A 6,382-nucleotide genomic window follows, 5' to 3' on the forward strand; every position below is an offset into this window, starting at 1 on the left:
AAGAGTGTGGCCAGCACAACTAGGGAAGTGACCAACCCCTGGCACAGGTGAGGCTGCACTTTGAGTACTATGTTCAGTTTTGAGCCCCTGACTATAGGAGAGACATTGAGGTGCTGGAGAGTGTTCAGGGAAGGGTAACAAAGCTGGTGAGGGGTGTAGAGCACAAGTCTTATGAGGAACAGCTGAGGCTACTGCTGTTGTTTAGCTTGGAGAAAAGGAGGCTTGGGGTAGACCTATCGCTCTCTACAACTAGAGGTTGTAGCAAGGTGGGGGTCGGTCTCTTCTCCCAAGTAACAGGCAACAGCATAAAAGGAAATGGCCTCAAGTTGTGTCAGGGGAGGTTTAGGCTGGATATTAGGACAAATTTCTTCACTGAAAGTGTTATCAAGCATTGGAGGAGGCTGTCTAGGGAAGTGGTGGAGTCGCTTTCCCAGGAGCTGTTTAACAGATGTGTAGATGAGGGACATGGTTTAGTGGTAACTTGGCAGTGCCAGGTTAACAGTTGGACTTGATGATCTTAAAGGTCTCTTCCAACCAAAAGGATTATATGATTCTATGATCACTTTTCCCTGCCCATGCTTTGGTCCTGATCCATAAGATCTTGGTCAGCTCCTCATCCATCCCCAGATGGAGCTCCATGCACTCCAGCTGGTCATTGACATAGAGGGCGACACCCCCGCCCTGTCCCCCCTGCCTGTCCTTCCTGAAAAGCCTGTATCCTTTCATTCCAACACTCCAGTCATAGGAGCCATCCCACCACATCTCTGTTATGCCAATATCATAGTCCTACAGGTGTGTGCACACCTCTAACTCCTCTTGTTTATTCTGCATGCTACATGTGTTTTCATAGAGGCTTTTAAGTTGGGCCCCTGATGAAGCTAACTTACTGGTTGGAGTGGCTGGTATTCCTTTAAGCTGCATTCCAGGATGTCTCTTGTTCACCTGTGACCCTTCTCCAGGCTCTGGGCATCTAATGCTGGAATCATACTAGTAGGACTGGGATTCATCAGAGTTAAGTGTGTTGAAGGGCAACAAATAAAACTTTCAGAGAAAGCAATAATACTGCTTGTTGAAAAAAGCAGACAGTCACTCAACATTCTAAGTACTGGGATGACATTTTTCCTTGTAGTTTAGCTTTTCTCTGTCTAGAACACCTGTGTGTGACAGGTGAAGTAAACCCCTCACTCTAAGGATTTTAGAAATACCACTGCTAGTGGGAGAGCTGTAAGGAACTTCATAACCAAAAATGTTCTGCATGATACACTAGAGGGGCTTGTGTTGAAAACACTTTGAATGAGAATTATGCTGCAGTAAAGTAAATGTGGCTGTAAATATCTGATTGTGATACACTCCCACCTGCTGACCCTCCAGACCCCAGCTTATTAGTACATGATTATTAGAGTATTCCTTCCTGTACAAAAATAGAATCATAGAATCATAGAATGGTTTAGGTCGGAGATCATCAAGTTCCAACCCCCCTACCATAGGCAGGGACACCTCCCACTAGACCAGGTTGCCCAAGGCCACATCCAGACTGGCCTTGAACACCTCCAGGGATGTGGCCTCAACAACCTCTCTGGGACACCTGGTCCAGTGCCTCACCACCCTCAAAGAGAAAAATTTCTTCCTAGTGTTTAATCTAAACCTGCCCTCTTCCAGTTTAAAGCCATTCCCTCTCGTCCTGTCACTACGTGACCTAGTAAAAAGTCCTTCCCCAGCTCTCCTGTAGGCCCCCTTTAGGTACTAGAAGGCCGCAAGAAGATCTCCCCGGAGCCTTCTCTTCTCCAGGCTGAACAGCCACAGCTCTCTGAGCCTCTCCTCATAGGAAAGGTGCTCCAGCCCTCGGATCATCCTCATGGCTCTCCTCTGGACCCACTCTAACAGTTCCACGTCCTTCTTATATGGGGGACACCAGAGTGGACGCAGTACTCCAGCTAGAGTCTCACAAGAGTGGAGTAAAGGGTCAGAATCACCTCCCTTGCCCTGCTGGCCATACTTCTTTTGATGCAGCCCAGGATACGGTTGGCCTTCTGGGCTGTGATTGCTCATTGCTGGCTCATGTTGAGCTTCTGGTCAATCAATCAGCACACCCAGGCCCTTCTCCTCAGGGCTGCTCTCAATCCATTCCCTGCTGAGCCTGTATTTGTGCTTGGGATTGCCCCGACCCAGATGTAGGACCTTGCCCTTGGCCTTGTTGAACTGCATGAGGTTAGCTTGGCCCCCCCTCCCCAGCCTGTCCAGGTCCCTCTGGATGGCATCCCTCCCCTCCAGCATGTCTACCTCGCCAAACAGCTTGGTATCATTGGCAAACTTGCTGAGGGTGCACTGGACCCCACTGTCCATGTCCACGACAAAGATGTTAATTAAACACAAAACCTATATTTTTATAGTAGAGAGGGCTTAAAAATTTCTCTGGTTCCATTAACAAAGATGCTTAGTTGATTTCTGTAGGAAGGAAGGGTATTTCATAGAATCATAGAATCATAGAATCATAGAATGGTTTAGGTTGGAAAGGACCTTGAAGACCATCGAGTTCCAACCCCCCTGCCATGGGCAGGGACACCTCCCACTAGACCAGGGTGCCCAAGGACACGTCCAGGCTGGCCTTGAACACCTCCAGGGATGGGGCTCCAACAACCTCTCTGGGCAACCTGTTCCAGTGCCTCACCACCCTCAAAGTGAAAAATTTCTTCCTAATGTTTAATCTAAACCTGCCCTCTTCCATTTTAAAGCCATTCCCCCTCATCCTGTCACTGCATGCCCTAGTAGAAAGTCCTTCCTCAGCTCTCCTGTAGCCCCCCTTTAGGTACTGGAAGGCCGCAATAAGATCTCCCGGAGCCTTCTCTTCTCCAGGCTGAACAGCCCCAACTCTCTCAGCCTCTCCAGTGGTCCATGTCTGCAACAAAGATGTTGAACAGTACAGGTCCCAGTACCAACCCCTGAGGAACGCCACTCGTCACTTTTCTTCACTTGGACAATGAGCTGTTGACCGCAACTCTTTGAGTGCGATCATCATGCCAGTTCTTTATCCACTGAGTGGTCCATTTGTCGAATCTATGTCTCTTCAATTTAGAGACCAGGATATCGTGTGATTAGGTTTGTGATTTCTGATACCTTTCTATGAAAGGTATCAGAAATGGAGGTAGGAATGTTGATAATAGGAGGTGCTACATCTACTTTATAAATGTGAAGCTTCATCATGTAATTTGGATTTCAGAGTGTAGTTCAGAGAGCATTCTGTGCTATGCTAAATAAGTGTACATGTATTGAGCTGTATAGGTAAATCAGAATTGCCATGTTAGTACTGTGTAGTGCTTGAGATAAGAACCACATCTTACAAATGAGTGCAGTGCTATCAAATAAAGGCAATGCTCTTACGATAGAGATTGTTGCTGTCCTGGCCAGCCGGAACATGCGGCTATTCACTCACTCCCCTCCTGCCCCCAGGAGCATAGGGGGACGAGGACAAAAAAAGGAAAAAAAAAAACAGCCTCGTGGGTTGAGATAAAGACCATTTAACAGAACAGTAATGGAAAAGAAAATAACAATAACAATAATAATAATAACAATGGTAAAAGAATACACAAAATGAGTGATGCTATACAATTGCTCTCACCACCCCATGATCAGTTGCCCAGCCCATCCTGAGCAGTGATCATGGATTTCTGACTTCCGGCCAACACCCATTTTTATATTGAGCATGATGACTGTGTTATGGAATATTCCTTTGACCAGATTGTCCAGTCTATGCTCCCTCTTAGCTTCTATGGAAAGCTAAAAAATTCCTTGACTTAATACAAACATTACTTAGCAACAGCTAAAACATTATTGTCAGACTAAATCTAAAACACAGCAGCTACCAGGAAGAAAATTAACTGTATCCCAGCTGAAACCAGGACAGAAGTATAAATGTTGATTGGAATAAGGATCAGCCTTAGATACCTGACTTCAGGTATTTGCGATGCTGATGTCTAGACTTGACTGTGTCAAAGCTCCCCTTGTAGACAATGGAGAATGAGCCAATACAGCCAGTGAGGCACACAGAGTTTTAGATCTGCCCAAAGATAGACATTGGTGCATCTAAATTACAACCATGCCCCATAGGAAGGGTACCAAACCATACCCAATGGATGTGGACACCATATGTGTGGATCCAAGAAGTTTGTAAGTCTACTTAAAGAAGTCTAATCAATAAGCTATTAGTCTGGCTATCACAGTCCACTTAATTGTTATTTCTTCACTGGTCAGTAAATTCCATATTATAATCAAGTTTTACTATATATTGTATATTTATAGATGTTGGATAGTTGTTCTACATATGGTACACACTTGTTCTTTATTTTCTTTGTTATGTTTATATCTAGGTTTATATGGCTCCTAAAGATGCATTCTTTAAGTGATCAATAACTGAATACTTCATTTGTTCCTGCAACATCTGATATCATCCTGTGCTGTCATCCTTCTGATATCCTCTTGCACCTGTACTGTGGGGATCTCTGTTACAATGCCTTGACTTCCTTCAACATGCTTTAAGACATTAAACCACAAGAAAACAATGGTTTACATTTAGGTAATATTAAAAGGATTTTACAGATATTAGAGGTGAATGATTAATGTCAATGCACATCTCACAAACGTAAATTATTTGCCTGCAGATCAGAGAATAGTGTGTTCAGATAAAAATAGGGAAAGGGAGAGGGAGAGGGAGAGGGAGAGGGAGAGGGAGAGGGAGAGGGAGAGGAAGAGGAAGAGGAAGAGGAAGAGGAAGAGGAAGAGGAAGAGGAAGAGGGAAAATTGCTTAAAATCAGTGAGGAAAGACACTGAAAATCCTGGTAGTTTACAGATGAATTCCATGTGTGTTGGTGAAAGGTTTAACTATCCTAACTTTCTCATTACAGCACTCAGGCAAAGACTACCACTTTTGGTATTTCTGTAAGTCTCTACTGTCTTCTCCCCCAATCCTGTTTAGAAAATCATCCACTTGTCATGCACCGTTTACATAGTTCACCCGAGCTAACAGAATTATTTCTACCTGAAGCAAATAACTCAATGCTCACAGCACAATCAAACTGGCAAGAAGATACTTGTATGTATGTGTAAACATAACAAAGAAAATAAAGAACAACTGTGTACCATATGTAGAGCAAGTATTCAACATAAATAAATATACAGTACATAGTAGAACTTGGATATAATATGGAATTTACTGACCAGTGAAGAAAAAACATTATGTGTTTTGGAGCGTCTGTCAGTAGCTTCAATACACTGACATTGAAGTGGGGATATAAATGAAAATCCTTGAGCATCAACTTTTACAGTAGATCTCTGGCATCAGATGACCATTATGGATTTTATCTCAAAGCAAATTATATGTTTTCCTCACATAAAATGCTGTTATTTGCTTTTACCAATAAACTAACCAATTGACTTTGGAATCCTGACATTCTGATTACGTTTTATATTGGGCATCAGATGCATAGAATATATATTTTCCAAAGAATGAGTTTTTATTTCATTACACTAATGCATACAATCTCCTGAAAAAAATCTTCAACTTGAAAAATAAAATAAAATTGCCATGCTCTGAACTGTAATTTCTCACTCATGAAATCATAGAATCATAGAAAGGGTTAGGTTGGAAGGGACATAAAAGATCATCTAGTTCCAAACGCCCCTGCCATGGGCAGGGACACCTCCCGCTAGACCAGGTTGCGCAAAGCACCATCCAGCCTGGTCTTGAACACTTTCAGGGATGAGGCATCCACAACTTCTCTGGGCAACTTGTTCCAATGTCTCACCACCCTCATACTGAAAAATTTCTTCCTAATATCTAATCTAAATCTACCCTCTTCCAGTTTGAAGTCATTACCCCTTGTCCTATCACTACATACCCCTGTAAAAAGTCCCTTTCCAGCTTTCTTGTAGGCGCACTTCAGATATCAAAAAGCTGCTGTAAGGTTTTCCTGAAGCCTTCTGTTCTCCAGGCTGAACAACCCCAACTCTCTCAGCACCTGGCAGAGGTGCTCCAGCACTCTGATCATCTTTGTGGCCCTCCTCTGGACCCACCTCAACAGGCCCATCTCCCTCTTATGCTGAGGGCTCCACAGCTGGACACAATACTCCAGGTAGGGTATCACGAGAGTGGAGTAGAGGGGGAGAATCAGCTCCCTTGACCTCCTGGCTACACTTCTTTTGATGCAGCTCAGGATATGGTTATCCTTCTGGTCTGCGAGCACACTTTGCCAGTTGTCATGGTTTAGGCCAAATTGGCTACTAGGGCCCTGGGGGACCCCAGATGGGTCCGACACATGCTCGCCTCTACCCCTCTTCAAAGAGAGGGGCAGAGGAGGAAAAAGAGACTTATGAGTTTAGAAGGAACTAA

The sequence above is a fragment of the Charadrius vociferus genome, unplaced genomic scaffold, assembly GCF_000708025.1.
Source record: "Charadrius vociferus isolate BGI_N301 unplaced genomic scaffold, ASM70802v2 scaffold9, whole genome shotgun sequence".
NCBI classification, from domain to species: domain Eukaryota; kingdom Metazoa; phylum Chordata; class Aves; order Charadriiformes; family Charadriidae; genus Charadrius; species Charadrius vociferus.